Source organism: Diabrotica virgifera, chromosome 10 (assembly GCF_917563875.1).
Source record: "Diabrotica virgifera virgifera chromosome 10, PGI_DIABVI_V3a".
Lineage (NCBI taxonomy): Eukaryota > Metazoa > Arthropoda > Insecta > Coleoptera > Chrysomelidae > Diabrotica > Diabrotica virgifera.
In genome coordinates, this window is record NC_065452.1 from 153,293,947 (window position 1) to 153,311,143 (window position 17,197).

Sequence of the window (17,197 nt, forward strand, 5' to 3'; positions counted from 1 at the left end):
TTTTACTTTTTTATTTTAATTCCTTGACATTATCACTATTGGCCTTAAACTGGTATGGTGGGTCAATATTGGCCCAACAAAATTTAGTTTGACAATTTAACCAATATTGCAATCGGCGCACGGCACTGGCCAGCTATGAATTCTCCTATTTTCTACAGCAGGGGTCACCAATTAGTTTCCCTGAGGGTCCGTTTCGAAAACCTATGAGACTTCCGGGGTCCGGATTTATGCTGGCTATGTCTGGCTATTCTGATTCGGTTTCTTTGTGGATTCTTGTTAAAAAATATCTCGTATAAACAAATCAGAAGGGCGCCGGGCGACCTTTTTGGGCAGAAATTGTTTAATATATTTTTTAACAAATTCAAAACATCACCTTTTTTGCCCGCGAAAATATGTTTTGAACATTTTTGAGTCATCTTAAATAAAAAAGATCTGTCATTTTATTAAAACTTCAAAGTTTTGAAGCATCGCAAATGCATATTTTCGCATTTTTCAGATGTTAAATCGCTTATAACTCGAAAACTATCAACTTTTCAGAAATATGACAAGAGACCTTTTTTGTTTATAATTACCCAAGAAACCTAAAAATACATTTTTCGAGGCAAACTAGTTATTTATGAAACAGTTCGTGAAGTATGCTTTTTGCGAACGCACGCGATTTTTAGAGCACGAGCGACAACGGAGCGAGTGCTATACATCGCGTAAGTTCGCAAAAAGTACTTCAAGCACAGTTTCATACAATATTTTATCTACTCTACGATAAACAAATAAAAAAACTGTGACTCTTCGTCACTGGAATTCATTTCTATTCTACAATTTTTAGAACTTTGACATTTAAAAATCCCAACTAAAAACTGTCAAAAATTTTGTTGTAAGTCATTGCTCATATTGTCATCACCATGACAACGCGAAAGTTAAGGATATTTGATTATATGAAAGTGTGCCAAAAAACCCATTGAAAGTGTGCGGAAAAGTAAATCCCATTTAAAATACATTGTTACTTCACGCACACTTTAAACCCTTCACGCACTGCTATCTATAATGACAGTTTTCACAAACTAAAAACTTATACATAATATGACATAGAGTAGATAAAAGTAATTTTGAAGTTGCTGTTGAGATAATACCTATCACAACATGACAATAGGACGTCATAAAGATCGTCCTAACAAAGAGAGAGAGAGACTGTACTACTAAAGAGGTGCTGGTTCTAAATGTAATGTATGAGGTTATCTACTTGTATCTGTAATAAAGGGGGTGAGAGAGGGATTTTTAAACACTAAGGTTTAAAGGAGCTTTTACCATGAGTACTAACATTTTATTAAGAGGAAATATATACAAAATAGAGTAAGAAAACCTAGAAGAGAAAGAAAACAAAACATACATAAAACAGAAATGTGTGGATGCAACACTAGCGTTGATCCAGAGAAAACAAAATACCTACTACAAAACTACTTACGAGCTACCAATGAGTCCTTCAGTCCGTGTGCGCACTATATTGTCTGTCCAAAAGTCACTTGTTCCACGATCCAGTCTGGAGACGGTGTGGGTGAAGGCAACAGAGTGTTGCGTCTTCTTCTTTCTAGTTGAGAAACAGGTGAGTCCCTACCGGACCTATTGAATCCACTTTTACGTGGATTGAGGGAGCAAAACAGCGTGTTGCAACCACCTCGAACTGGAACACAACTTACACTTTTGAGAGTCGAGTCTGGCAACGGTGTGTTGCTGACCCGTGTTGAGCTGCCCCCCCCCCCCACTTGCAAAAATTAAAAAACAAATAGCCCTGATTTATGAGCTATTTATGAGCTCTCATATTCCGCAAACTAAAAATTTTGAGCTCGTTCCACTGAGCAGGAATTTAATACCCTATGTCCCCTATGTACCCTATGTACCCTGTACCCTATGTACCCTATGTACCCTGAGTCAGCCCCCCCCCCCCACTACTTAAAAATAGGAATATTGAATCGGTTTTTGCGGCAGAATTACGAGCTATTTATGAGCTCTTGAAATTATATAGTTTCGATTTTTGAGCTCATCCCCTTCACCCCCAAACAACCCTTTAATTGATTTAACTTAAGAGAAAGATGCTGAGAAAACTTAAAATATATCGTATTGCGGATATAATTCATATAGCTTATATACTCTAAGAATAAACTATTAAATCAAGAGCATTTCGATTATTGAGCTACAACCCCTTCGCAAGAAAACCACCCTATCTTCCCGGCTTAAGAGAAAGTTGTACTTAAAATGCATTAAACTAATTATTTGGCGACTACATATCATTTAATAATTTATAAGCTTCCAAATTACGCGCATTTAGATCAGTAAATTGCAATTTATTTTGTATAGTGCAGTCACTGAAGGTAAAAATCAACGATTACCTTCAATTTCGGTGAACCTTCATCGATTTTCACGAAAATTGGTCAGTGGTTAGAGGATACCTCAAGAAACAAAGGTGACATGATACCACCTTGCGCCTTTACCCTGAGTGTGGATACCGCCCCTTCTCGGGGGTGAAAATTATTTTATAAAAAATAAATGCACAAATCAATAAAAGAACAAATTAAAAGCAAAATTTATTATATAAAGTTAATAAAAGAAGTCAATACTTTTTAAGTTATTAAAGATCAAAGATTTTAATTATTTGTGAAAAAAATGCATGTTTTGAAAAGGTTTTTTGTAAATCACTGAAAAACTTTAAGTTTTTACAAAAAAGTTAATAGTAGTTTAATTCGTATAGCTTATATTCTAAGAATAAACTCTTAAATCACGCGTCTTTCGATTACAGAGCTACAACCCCTTCTCAAGAAAACGACCCCATATTCCCGGCTTAAGAGAGAGTTGTTCTTAAAATAATTTAAATTAATTATTTGGCGACTACATATCGTTTAATAATTTATGAGCTTGCAAAATATACGCATCTCAATTATTGAATTGCCATTTTCTTTCTATAGTGCAGTCACTGAAGGTGAAAATCAACTAGTTCCTTCGATTTCGGTAAATCTCCGTTTATTTTCACGAATTGACAATAACAACTTGGGGTTTTAGCCTGGGGTATATGTCACCCCTTCTCGGGAGTGAATATTACTTTATTAAAAATAACCCCACAAATCGAGAGAGGGACAAATTGTAAGCAAAATTTGTTATATAATGTGATTAAAATAAATCAATACTTTTTGAGTTATTAAAGATCAAATATTTTAATTTTTGGAAAGAAAATGCATGCTTTAGAGCGATTTTTCATAAATGACTCAAAAACTGTAAATTTTTACAAAAAAGTTTTTATCACTAAAATTGAAGCTAATAAAAAATATAATAAATTGCTTACTTGAAAAACCCTTTAATGTTAATTTAAAGTAAGTTATTGGTAATTAAATGTATATTTTTTTCCGCGACTGTTAAAATTTAAGGGTTCAAGCTTAAATAACGGGAAAGAGATGCATTTTATAACACTTAGGTACTAAATACTTGTCAAAGTACTTAGAAATACCTATGAAAAATAAGATGCAGAAAAAGTTGATAATATCAAAATCCGCTCACCAATTTTTCGTGAAAATGAATGGAGATTTACCGAAATCGAAGGTACTAGTTGATTTTTACCTTCAGTGACTGCACTATAGAAAGAAAATGGCAATTCAATAATTGAGATGCGTATATTTTGCAAGCTCATAAATTATTAAACGATATGTAGTCGCCAAATAATTAATTTAAATTATTTTAAGAACAACTCTCTCTTAAGCCGGGAATATGGGGTCGTTTTCTTGCGAAGGGGTTGTAGCTCTATAATCGAAAGACGCGTGATTTAAGAGTTTATTCTTGGAATATAAGCTATACGAATTAAACTACTATTAATTTTTTTGTAAAAACTTAAAGTTTTTCAGTGATTTACAAAAAACATTTCAAAACATGCATTTTTTTCACAAATAATTAAAATCTTTGATCTTTAATAACTTAAAAAGTATTGACTTATTTTATTAACTTTATATAATAAATTTTGCTTTTAATTTGTTCTTTTATTGATTTGTGCATTTATTTTTTATAAAATAATTTTCACCCCCGAGAAGGGGCGGTATCCACCCTCAGGGTAAAGGCGCAAGGTGGGTACCATGTCACCTTTGTTTCTTGACGTATCCTCTAACCACTGACCAATTTTCGTGAAAATCGATGAAGGTTCACCGAAATTGAAGGTAATCGTTGATCTTTTCCTTCAGTGACTGCACTATACAAAATAAATTGCAATTTACTGATCTAAATGCGCGTAATTTGGAAACTTATAAATTATTAAATGATATGTAGTCGCCAAATAATTAGTTTAACGCATTTTAAATACAACTTTCTCTTAAGCCGGGAAGATAGGGTGGTTTTCTTGCGAAGGGGTTGTAGCTCAATAATCGAAATGCTCTTGATTTAATAGTTTATTCTTAGAGTATATAAGCTATAGGAATTATATTCGCAATACGATATATTTTAAGTTTTCTCAGCATCTTTCTCTTAAGTTAAATCAATTAAAGGGTTGTTTGGGGGTGAAGGGGATGAGCTCAAAAATCGAAACTATATAATTTCAAGAGCTCATAAATAGCTCGTAATTCTGCCGCAAAAACCGATTCAATATTCCTATTTTTAAGTAGTGGGGGGGGCTGACTCAGCCCCCCCCACTAGGGTATTAAATTCCTGCTCAGTGGAACGAGCTCAAAATTTTTAGTTTGCGGAATATGAGAGCTCATAAATCAGGGCTATTTGTTTTTTAATTTTTGCAAGTGGGGGGGGGGGGGCCAGCTCAACACGGGTGTGTTGCTGAGATCTCGTACTGAGACACTGTACAATTTATTGAGGGAGCGACAGGCATGTCGCATGGACCCCAGCTTGTGACACACTGCCATAAAAAGGCGATTTTGCCCTGGTCCATCAATGGGACCAAGAGGGAAGCGGGGGTGACACTTGAGGTCTCGAAAAGAAAAGTCTTCCCGAACCATATGTCTTTTGAGCTGAGTGCTGAGGCACACACATAACACTAAATTGTCCTTACATTTACACTGTTGACAGTGTTGCATTTCAAAGATGGACTTATTTATAAAAATATTTTCAATCTTTTTACATGGTCGAATAATTGTTCGAACAGTTGCGTAAAAAATTGTTTCACCCGGCACCCTTCTGATTTGTTTAAAGGGGACATTTTTGAACAGGAATCCGCAAAGAAATCGAGTCAGAAACATTTTTCATACGAAGGTGGCCTCACACATGGACTAATATGGAAACATATTAGATACAACAACATATTATGGGAACAACAGATAACAATTTTTAATTAAATAAAAACTGGAAACGTGGAAACTAAGTAGGTGAATTTATTTTATAATAATTGTATTCTGGAAATTACGAGGTGGTCGGGATATTTTGCATAACAATGTACATTCTATGTGCAGAATATATACTACATTTTTTTATTTATTTAATTTTGCGGTCGCTTAAACATTAAAAACTACAAAATGTGTGATTTGGCATTGGTTAATTTAGGTCATTACATAGAGTATAATAGGAGTGAATACTGAGGAACACTGCAATAGTTTTTTTAAGTCGAAATTATTGTTAATTACAACATAAACTGACCGCAAATATGTACACAAATTAATGGCAAAGTCAATGTTTTCCTAGAGTTGATGCTTTTCAAATTCGCCACCAGGTGTCGTCCACTTTGCGGTTCCTCGCCAATTGTGCTAAATATTTTGTATCAAACGTTCAGTAGTGATATTCCCTGGTGATTATTGCAGTCTAACTTGTCTCCCTGATTATATACAGGGTGAGTCATGAGGAACTGTACATACTTCTACCTCGTATAGAGGCCACTATGGGGAATAACAAATGACAATTAAAAAGTGTCTGCTCCCATTTTTTAATAATATACAGGGCGAGTTCGCATTTTGACAGAAATTTGTATTCGTCATAATTTTTGAACGGTCAGATCGATGTGTCTCTTATTTTGGTCAATCGTTACACTATTACCACCTAATCAACTGATTTATTCAAACTAGAAAAAAATAAGATCCGATTTTAAAAAATTAGTTCGTTTGGGTCTTAGAAAAAATTTCGCTCTGTATACGCTTTTTGAAAGCTCTAATATGAATTTTACAAATAAGACAAATAGGCAATTAAAATGGCATATTTATTTTATCCCCATACGATTACTTAATTTTTTATAAAAAAAATCAAATTTGACTATGAATTAAAAGTTTGGTAAAGTGAACCATAGATTTAAAAAAATTAACTTTTATTACAAAAATTAATTTTTTTAAACAAATATTTAATTTATGTTACACCCAATCAACTGATTTATTCAAACTAGAAAAAAATCAGGTCCGGCTTTAAAAAAAAATAGTTCGTTTGGGTCTTAGAAAAAATTTCACCCTGTATACGCCTTTTGAAAACTCTAATATGAATTTTACAAATTAGACATATAGGCAATTAAAATGGCATATTTATTTTTCCCCACACGATTACTTAATTTTTTATTAAAAATCAAATTTGTCAAAATCGCAATTTTACCATAAAAATAAAAAAAATTAAACAACGTTTTTCTTAAAATTAAAAGTTTCACCATTTTTTTTTTTCTATAAAACTTCTAGATCTAAAACTCCCCAGAACACTTCTCTTTGGACTATATAGTTTAACATAGACGTGATCAAATAGATAAATTTTAGATTTTTTCACTTAATTCTTGCGATTTAACTTTGCAATTCACGAATCTGCACCTTTTATTTTTAAAAATTCATAACTTTTACGAGAAGAAGACTGAAAGTCTACAACAATTTTCATAGTCTTCAAAATGGCAAGAGATAAATTATGTACTGTAAAAATTTCAGAAAAAGAAATATTAAAATGGAATAGAGTTGTAGCGAGTTAAACCGTAATTTTTTTTTTAATTTTTAGGTTAAAATTCCGATTTTGACAAATTTGATTTTTTAATAAAAAATGAAGTAATCGTGTGGGAAAAAAATAAACCCCATACGATTACTTAATTTTTTATAAAAAAAATCAAATTTGACTATGAATTAAAAGTTTGGTAAAGTGAACCATAGATTTAAAAAAATTAACTTTTATTACAAAAATTAATTTTTTTAAACAAATATTTAATTTATGTTACACCCAATCAACTGATTTATTCAAACTAGAAAAAAATCAGGTCCGGCTTTAAAAAAAAATAGTTCGTTTGGGTCTTAGAAAAAATTTCGCTCTGTATACGCTTTTTGAAAGCTCTAATATGAATTTTACAAATAAGACAAATAGGCAATTAAAATGGCATATTTATTTTATCCCCATACGATTACTTAATTTTTTATTAAAAAAATCAAATTTGACTATGAATTAAAAGTTTGGTAAAGTGAACCATAGATTTAAAAAAATTAACTTTTATTACAAAAATTAATTTTTTTAAACAAATATTTAATTTATGTTACACCCAATCAACTGATTTATTCAAACTAGAAAAAAATCAGGTCCGGCTTTAAAAAAAAATAGTTCGTTTGGGTCTTAGAAAAAATTTCACCCTGTATACGCCTTTTGAAAACTCTAATATGAATTTTACAAATTAGACATATAGGCAATTAAAATGGCATATTTATTTTTCCCCACACGACTACTTAATTTTTTATTAAAAATCAAATTTGTCAAAATCGCAATTTTACCATAAAAATAAAAAAAATTAAACAACGTTTTTCTTAAAATTAAAAGTTTCACCATTTTTTTTTTTCTATAAAACTTCTAGATCTAAAACTCCCCAGAACACTTCTCTTTGGACTATATAGTTTAACATAGACGTGATCAAATAGATAAATTTTAGATTTTTTCACTTAATTCTTGCGATTTAACTTTGCAATTCACGAATCTGCACCTTTTATTTTTAAAAATTCATAACTTTTACGAGAAGAAGACTGAAAGTCTACAACAATTTTCATAGTCTTCAAAATGGCAAGAGATAAATTATGTACTGTAAAAATTTCAGAAAAAGAAATATTAAAATGGAATAGAGTTGTAGCGAGTTAAACCGTAATTTTTTTTTTAATTTTTAGGTTAAAATTCCGATTTTGACAAATTTGATTTTTTAATAAAAAATGAAGTAATCGTGTGGGAAAAAAATAAATATGCCATTTTAATTGCCCATTTGTACAATTCATATTAGAGTTTTCAAAAAGTGTACACAGGGTGAAATTTTTTCTAAGAACAAAACGAACTAATTTTTTAAATCCGGGCCTGATTTTTTTCTAGTTTGAATAAATCAGTTGATTGGGTGGTAACATAAATTAAATATTTGTTAAAAAAAATTAATTTTTGTAATAAAAGTTAATTTTTTAAATCTATGGTTCACTTTACGAAACTTTTAATTCATAGTCAAATTTGATTTTTTTTTTAATTAAGTAATCGTGTGGGGAAAAATAAATACGCCATTTTAATTGCCTATTTGTCTAATTTGTAAAATTCATATTATTATTCAGTAGTATTTCATATTAGAGTTTTCAAAAAGCGTATACAGGGTGAAATTTTTTCTAAGACCCAAACGAACTAATTTTTTAAAGCCGGACCTGATTTTTTCTAGTTTGAATAAATCAGTTGATTAGGTGGTAATAGTGTAACGATTGACCAAAATAAGAGACACATCGATCTGACCGTTCAAAAATTATGACGAATACAAATTTCTGTCAAAATGCGAAACTCGCCCTGTATATTATTAAACAATGGGAGCAGACACTTTTTAATCGCCATTTGTTATTCCCCACAGGAGCCTCTATAAGAGGTAAGAGTATGTACAGTTCCTCATTACTCACCCTATATACGACAATCAGTGCAATTTTCCTTGGTATTATCACAGAATACCCCAACCAACCCAACACAGAATACCCCAAGTTGGTTGGGGTATTCTGTGGTATTGTCAAAACTGAATTGTATTGAAACACAGGCATTTAATAAATGTTGCTATGACGTTTACAGTATAGTATTGGTGCACCCAAATATCTAGCTAGGGTATCAAAAATAGTGAACTCTGAAGAGGATCTATCAGTCATAAAACCCTAAATGGCCTGACATGTCCTAGTTTCTCCCACAGACTTCCTGCCACCACTTCTCTAGAAGAAAATAAATATAGACGATTGCGTTTCGATTCATAGACAACAAATGTATTTGCATGAATTTTTTTTTTTTTTTAATAAATAAAATCTTGTTTTTATTTTATTTCCCTTTCTATTGGTATACAGCTCCCGGAACGAACCATGACCGGTGACAAACGCTGTCGTCGGTCGTGGACCTACTTAAGCTTTACGCAGACAGAGTTTCTCTAACCGACCATGGTTTGGTCCGGGAGCTGTAACTGTGTGTTAAATTGATGATGATTCCCAATGCTACACAGAGTTATGATCAGAAGTTTCTTTATCATTACAAATCTTAGTATTATTGGCTAGTAAGGAGACTACGCAGGCAATGAACAAGGAAATAAGTAAAGATAACAAAAAGAAAACTAAAGTCAACTTGGGTACATGGAATGTAAGAGACACATACGAAACAGGAAAACTCAAAGAATTAATTAGAGAAATTAAAAGATATGATGTAGAAATAATAGCTTTACAAGAGACAAAACAATTGGAGACAGAAATAGTAGAAATAGAAGACGTGGTATTTTTTAAAAGCGGGGGAGAAACCAGAAGGTTAGGAACAGGTTTTATAATACAGCGAAAATGGAAGGAAAGAGTAATGGCATTCCAACCAATATTAGATAGATTATGCACAATAAGATTAAAAGGGAACAAACGAAACGTAAGTATAATAAATGTACACGCACCGATTGAAGATGCCACAGAAGAAGAAAAAGATGAATTCTACGAGCAATTGGAAAGAGAATATGATAAATTACCAGGGTTTGACATCAAAATAATAATGGGAGACTGCAACGCCAAAGTAGGAAGAGAGAATATATACGAACACATAATAGGGAAATATAGTAAGTATGAGGTGTCGAACGATAATGGCCAAAGAATAATAGGCTTTGCAACAGAAAGGCAAATGGTGATAAGAAGCACACAATTACACCGAAAAGATATATATAAAGGAACGTGGATTTCCCCTGATAAGAAGACAGTAAATCAGATAGACCATATTTTAATAGAGAAGAAGCATGCAAACAATGTAATAAATGTAAAGAGCATGAGAGGAGCGGACTGTAACTCTGACCACTACTTGGTGAGAGCAGAATACAAAATCGAGCATAACATAAAGCGAAACAATAAAACAACGGAAAAAATTGGATAACAATTCAACATAGGACTACTAAAAGATAACAACACACACAAGAAGTATGAACAGGGAATAACCAACAGACTAATCAGGGAACAAGAAACGTCAAGCCCAGACAAACAATGGCAAAATATCAAAGAAGCAATCTTGAACACAAGTAAAGCAATCCTAGCGAAAACCAAAAGAAAACACAAAACAAAAGATTGGTATGATGAAGAATGTCAAAAAGTAGCAGAAGCAATAAGAAAAGTAAGACTCAAAAATCTCACAAATGACGAAGAAAGCACTAGAGAAGAATACAGAGAATTGAGAAAAATCACGAAAAGAAAATGTAGAAGCAAAAAGGGAAAATACAATGAGAACAAACTAAAAGAAATAGAAGAAAAATTTCAAAAAAAAAGAAATAAGATCATTCTACCAGGAAGCAAAAAAAAATGGAAAGAGGATATCAAAAAAACAACCCATATATGAGAGATGATAAAGGGATGTTGCTAAATGTGCCGGAAAAAATAATGGAAAACTGGCAAAACTATTTCACAGAACTGCTAAATAAGAGCGAAGTACAAAAGGAAACAAGCCATGAAATTGAAGATGATCAGATAGGAATAGAAATACCCACAGAACAAGAAATAAAGAACGAAATAAAGAGCTTGAAAAATAACAAAAGCCCAGGAATAACAGAAATATCTGCCGAAATGATATAAAATCAGGATGGAAAAGACTACAGAAAGAGATATATGACCTGATAAAAAGAATATGGGAAGTAGAAAAAATGCCAGAAGAGTGGGCCATAGCAAGAATATACCCTATACATAAAAAAGGTGATAGAATGCTATGCGAAAACTACAGAGGCATCGCACCATGAGAAATAGTTTACAAAATCTTGGCACAAAGTATACGAAAAAGGCTAAGTCATTATTCGGAAAAAATACTGGGGGAATACCAGGCAGGTTTTAGAAACAACAGATCAACGACTGACCAAATATTTGCCTTAAAAGAAATACAGACTACCTGTAACGAACATAAAACAGTACTATATGCTTTGTTCATAAACTTTAAGCAGGCTTACGACACAGTAAATAGACAGCAGATGTACGAACTGATGAAAGAACTGGGGATACCAAGTAAAATTAAAGATAAAGATGACGATGGAAAACACAACAAACGAAATAGCTTGGAAAGGGTATACATCCAAAAAGTTTGAAACCAAGGAAGGATTACGACAAGGAGACCCACTATCAACAATGGCATTCAATCTAACATTGGAAGGAATAATCAGGAAAAGCAGAATAAACATGCAAGAAACGATATTTAAAAACGGTCACCAATGCATAGCATTTGCAGATGATCTGACGCTATTAGCAACAAGCAAAAAAGAACTACAAAAGTTAATGAAAAACATAATAACGGAAGCCAAAAAATTCGGACTTAAAATAAATGAAGAAAAGACAAAGTATATGATAATGGGAGAGATCCAAAAAGAAAAAGAAAATAACATCATAGTACAAATAGATGGAGAAAAAACATACTCGTTCAAAAGATCCAAAGAAATTATTTACCTGGGAGCCAAAATAGATGAAAATGGTCATGAAGAAGGGGAGATAAAGGCAAGAATAGCTAAAGGAAATAAAAAATATGGAGCATTACGCACATTATTGAAATCCAAATACGTATCAAGAAAAACAAAAATAAGAATTTATAAGACTGTTATCAGACCTACAGTAACATACGCAAGTGAAACATGGGTGCTCAAAAGGTCAGAAACAGACCTATTAGAAAGATGGGAGAGAAAAATGCAAAGAGCAATATATGGAGGTGTGAAAATAGAAGGTCAGTGGAGAAGAAGAACCAATAAAGAATTGGAAGAACTATATCAAGAGCCAACGATTACGACGACGATCAAAGCACAGAGAATACGATACTTGGGGCACATAGAGAGAATGGGAAGTAAACGAATGCCAAAAATGGTACTCTCACGAAGACCAATACAAAAGAGGAGGAAAGGCAGGCCAAGGAAAAGATGGAAGGACAGTGTATATGAAGACTTGAAGAAAAGTAACATTGAGAGATGGATAGAACTAGCATTGGACAGAAGGAGATGGAGAGAGGTGGTGAAGGAGTGTATAAAAAGACTGAAGTGTATTTAAATAAAATTTACAAGTTTTATAAGTTATGTAAGTTATACTAAATTATTTATTATATTATTTATATAGGTAATCAGAAATGTAAACATTTTAGCCCTAGGCCTACAAGGCCTGCTGCGCTTAATAAATAAATAAGGAGACTGGGCTAAAAGTTGGCCTTTTATCCCAGTCTTTTTAACAAGGTCTGGGCAATATGTAGCGAATCTATCAGCAGAATGCAGCAGACTTTGTTTGCCAATACTTAAAGAAGAAGTAAAAAACAATAACACACCAATAATAGACAGAGAAACGTGAAGCAGACATCTCCACATAAACTACACATATGCAACAAACAATACACATAACTTAATTTTATCCCAAAGAAACACATACACAATCATTGCAAAAATACACATAATTCTCAGAATTTGATGTATCACGGAGCATAAAAACATCCACCCTCATATCTTTCCAGCCATAGCTGGCTGTTGCCCACAACCATCATGGGCAAAGTACAGTTTTTTGCTGAGAGGGATGTACCATAGCGCCAATAATAGCAACAACTTGGCGGTAGTAAACACCTTAACAAATTATTAATTTCTTCTTGATAAATTGACAACTATTTCCAGAGTGGAAATCGAAACATTAAGTATTTTTAGATAAAATACTAGTGGGTAGGAACTCCTTGGATAGTCCTATCAGGGAAACTGAATCATTCCCTGCCCCCCATAGATTCCAGGTGTTTCTTGGCCCAAGAAACTAGTACCTGCTTAGGGTCCCTTGTCCAGGGTTACGGATGAAGACCGCAACGGCAGCCACGGCGGAGAGGGAAGCCTTCGGTACGGCGAGGATGGCGAAAGTGGCGACCCCGGATTTTAGGGTTAGTATAAAATCTAACACATGGAAATGGGAAGCAGCATTTTCATTACTGTGTTAAGGTGGAGAAAAAGTTTTGGAACAGTTTAATACGATATTAGATTGATACGGCTAAAACACTGCGATGGGAAAGGCAACGGGAAACCACCCCATTATAATCCCTAGTAAAGTTATCATAAAATCAATTAGTGAAACGAATAACATTACTGATATGGGCTGCGGAACTCAAGATCCGGCAGGGGAAGGAATACACAATTAAACCACAGGGCTTCCCACGTCGCTAGCCAGCGAAATCCCTCTGAGCAAAACATCACCAGACATAAGATGAAAATGAAGAATCCGTATAAAATAGCTACATGGAATGTAACAACTTTATATGAAGCCGGTAAGCTGAGAAATCTACTCTCTGAAATGGACAGACTAAACATTACTATATGGGGGTGAGTGAAACAAGATGGCCAAATACAGGGAATTTCATAGCACACGGATACGCCGTTTATTTTTCTGGAAATCAAGACCATATGCATCGAAACCGAGTAGCATCTAATTATGAAACAGCATATTAGTAAATATGTGACTAACTTCATCCCAATGTCAGACATAGTAATTTTATTACAGCTAAATGCTAAATGTGTAAATATAAATATCATCCAAGATTACGCTCCCACTACAGATGCAGATGAGCAGAAAATTGAAGAATTCTACCATCAAATAGAAGAAGTGCTAAAAACAACAAAGAAACACGAAACAACAATAATTATTATGGGAGACTTGTAACGCTAAAGTTGGACAAAAGATGACACAAAACATCACCGGAAAGTTTGGCTTGGGAGAGAGAAATCAAAGAGGTGAGCGTCTAATAGAATTATTCTGCCAAGAAAATGACTTCGTCATTACAAATACCTGGTTTCAACTTCCAGGAAGGCGTCTCTACACGTGGAAATCCCCTCAAGATGGACATCAAGGTAGAATAATACGGAATCAAATAGACTACATCCTAATAAACCATCGATTTCGGAACAATATTAAAGATGTAAAAACTTACCCCGGCGCCGACATAAACTCAAATCATAATTTACTCTGCTCCAAAATACAAATTAAATTAACGAAACTAACAAAGCCAACTAAGCCTAGTAAGATATATCTCGACCCCCTTAAAAACACCCCAACGGCGAACACATATCACAGCAGATATGTAAATAGTAAAATGCACAGAATATTAAATATACCAAACGAAAACAGAACTATTAACGAATGTTGGTACGATATTCATAACTCGATTTTAGAGGACGTAAGGGAATCTTTAAAATCACCTACAATGTTGGCAAAAAATGACTGGATGAACCAAGAAATTCTAGACCTGATGGAAGTTCGATGAAAATACAAAAATAGAAATATTATCAAATTCCGTGAAATCAACAAACTCATAAAAAGAAAAATTAAACAGGCCAAAGAATCCTGGCTCCAGAATTCATGTAAAGAAATAGAAGACCTCCAAAAAAAGCATGACAGTTTCAACCTCCACAAGAAACTTAAATATACCTCCGGAATTAGAAAACAGAAAAATGCTCAGGTACTTAAAACCGCAAACGGACAAATTTGTGATCACGAACAACAGTGCAAAGAATGGGAGAGATACATCAGTGACCTTTTTGACGATGCTTCTCGAGAAAATGCTCCAAATACTACCTGTGACAACCAATTAGACAAAGGTCCCAGTATACTGAACTGAAGTCAGAAGTCATAAAATCAATACAAGCCAAAAACAATAAAGCACCTGGACCAGATCAAATCCCTGTTGAGCTACTTAAACTTTTAGATGAGGAAAACATTACATACTTTCTTTAACAAAATTTACAACGAAGGAAAAATACCAGATGATTGGTTGGAGTCACTGTTTATAACATTACCAAAGAAAAGCAGGCCCACCAAATGCAGCGATTTGAGACTAATCCGTTTGATGAGTCACACACTTAAGATACTTTTACGTATTATACAAAACCGAGTATTCCTTCTGTGCGAAACTAGAATGGGTAATAAGCAATTTGGATTTAGAAATGGTCTAGGACTAGAGAAGCACTATTTTGTATGCGCGTTCTATTACAAAAAAGTTGTGAATTCCGAAAGAACGTTTAGACTTTCATAGACTTCGAGAAGGCATTCGACCGAGTACAACATGATACACTTTTCGATTGCCTGCAGGCAGCAGGACTTGACCACTACGATATAAGACTGCTGAAATACTTATATTACAATCAAGTAGCCTCTATCCAAATTGGAGACAGTTGTACTGAAAAACTGCCGATAAAACGTGGAGTACGACAAGGTTGTGTTTTATCACCCACCCTTTTTAATCTGTACTCTGAAGAAATCTTTAGGGAGGCTTTGGATGACAGACAAGAGAGAGTAAGGCTAGGCGGAGAAGTAATCAACTATATTAGATACGGTAACGATACAGTCATTCTTGCTGAAAATTTACAAGATCTTCAGACACTACTAAATCTAGTCAGTGAAGCAAGTTATCGGAGAGGTCTTGAAATCAACATTTCAAAAACAAAGTGGATGGCAGTTGGAAAGATTAATATAGATCAATAGGTCAGCTTTCTCTTGATGGATAGGAGTTAGAACGGGTAAATCATTTCAAGTACCTTGGCAGCTGATTAAATGTAAATTGTGACTCTGATGAAGAGATAATAACTAGGATCGAAATATCACGGAAGGCTTTTATGACCTGGAAACCAGTTTTATGTAACAGAAACCTGTCGATGAATATTCGAAAGAAGGTGCTGAAATGTTATGTGTGGTCTATCCTATTGTATGGTTGTGAGACATGGACGTTAAAAACCACAATGCTAAACAAAATAGAAACATTCGAATTGTGGTGCTATAGACGATTCCTAAAGATATCGTGGGTTTCGCACACTTCCAATGAAGATGTTCTTCAAATGCTGAATTCAGATCGTCTGCTCATAAGCATCATAAAGAGGAGAAAAACAGAATACTTCGGCCATATAATTAGAGGACCTAAATACCATCTGCTTCGGCTTATAATACAATGAAAAGTGGTGGGAAAGAGATGGATTGGTCGAAAGAAACTTTCATGACTGCGTAATATTAGGCAATGGTGTGGCTGCACAGTAGAAGAATTATTTCGCGCAGCAGCCGATAGAGAGAGAATTCAGGAAATTGTAAACATGATGACGGCCAACTTCTGCATACAGACACTGCACCTAAAGAAGAAGAAGAGAAGATAAAATATGTAACTGTGGCTAATCACAGTAAATGCCTACACATTGCACGTAAGATTCCTATCAAGGATAACTCTGAGATACTTTACTTAACGTCTTACCAGAATGATGGTGTTCCATTGTGGTCAGATGTTGAAGTGTAGTTTCGTCCTATCTATACTTAAATAGTCACACTCTTGAGTTAATAGGCTTAAGACACTTTATTTAGGATCAGCAATGAGACTGATCGTTTAATTACTACTATCGACCACAGAACAACGGCGGATCCAGCAACCTTGCAAGGTGGGGGCAATGAAATACATATTTTCTCGTGACTGGCGTACGCAGGATTCTTTTTCAGGATGGGCTGTTATGTTCTTATTCTTCATTTACCATGTCCTTTCAGAACGTTGGTTACCATCATAGGTATCTTAATTTTATTTATTGCCACCCTAAATCAACCATAAAGTTCTTCGTCCTGGTCTGCGTTTGTCTGCTATTTTCACTTGAATAATATTTTGTAGCAACTTATATTTGAGACCTCTCATTAAACGTCAGAAATAATCCAGCTATCTCTTCTTGATGCTTTTTATAATCGCAGTAGTCTTGCTGAGACATTCTAGTATTGTGGAGTTTCGAATCTTCTCCATCCAAAAAACCTCTTAAAATGATTCTATTGCACCACATTTCGAGAAC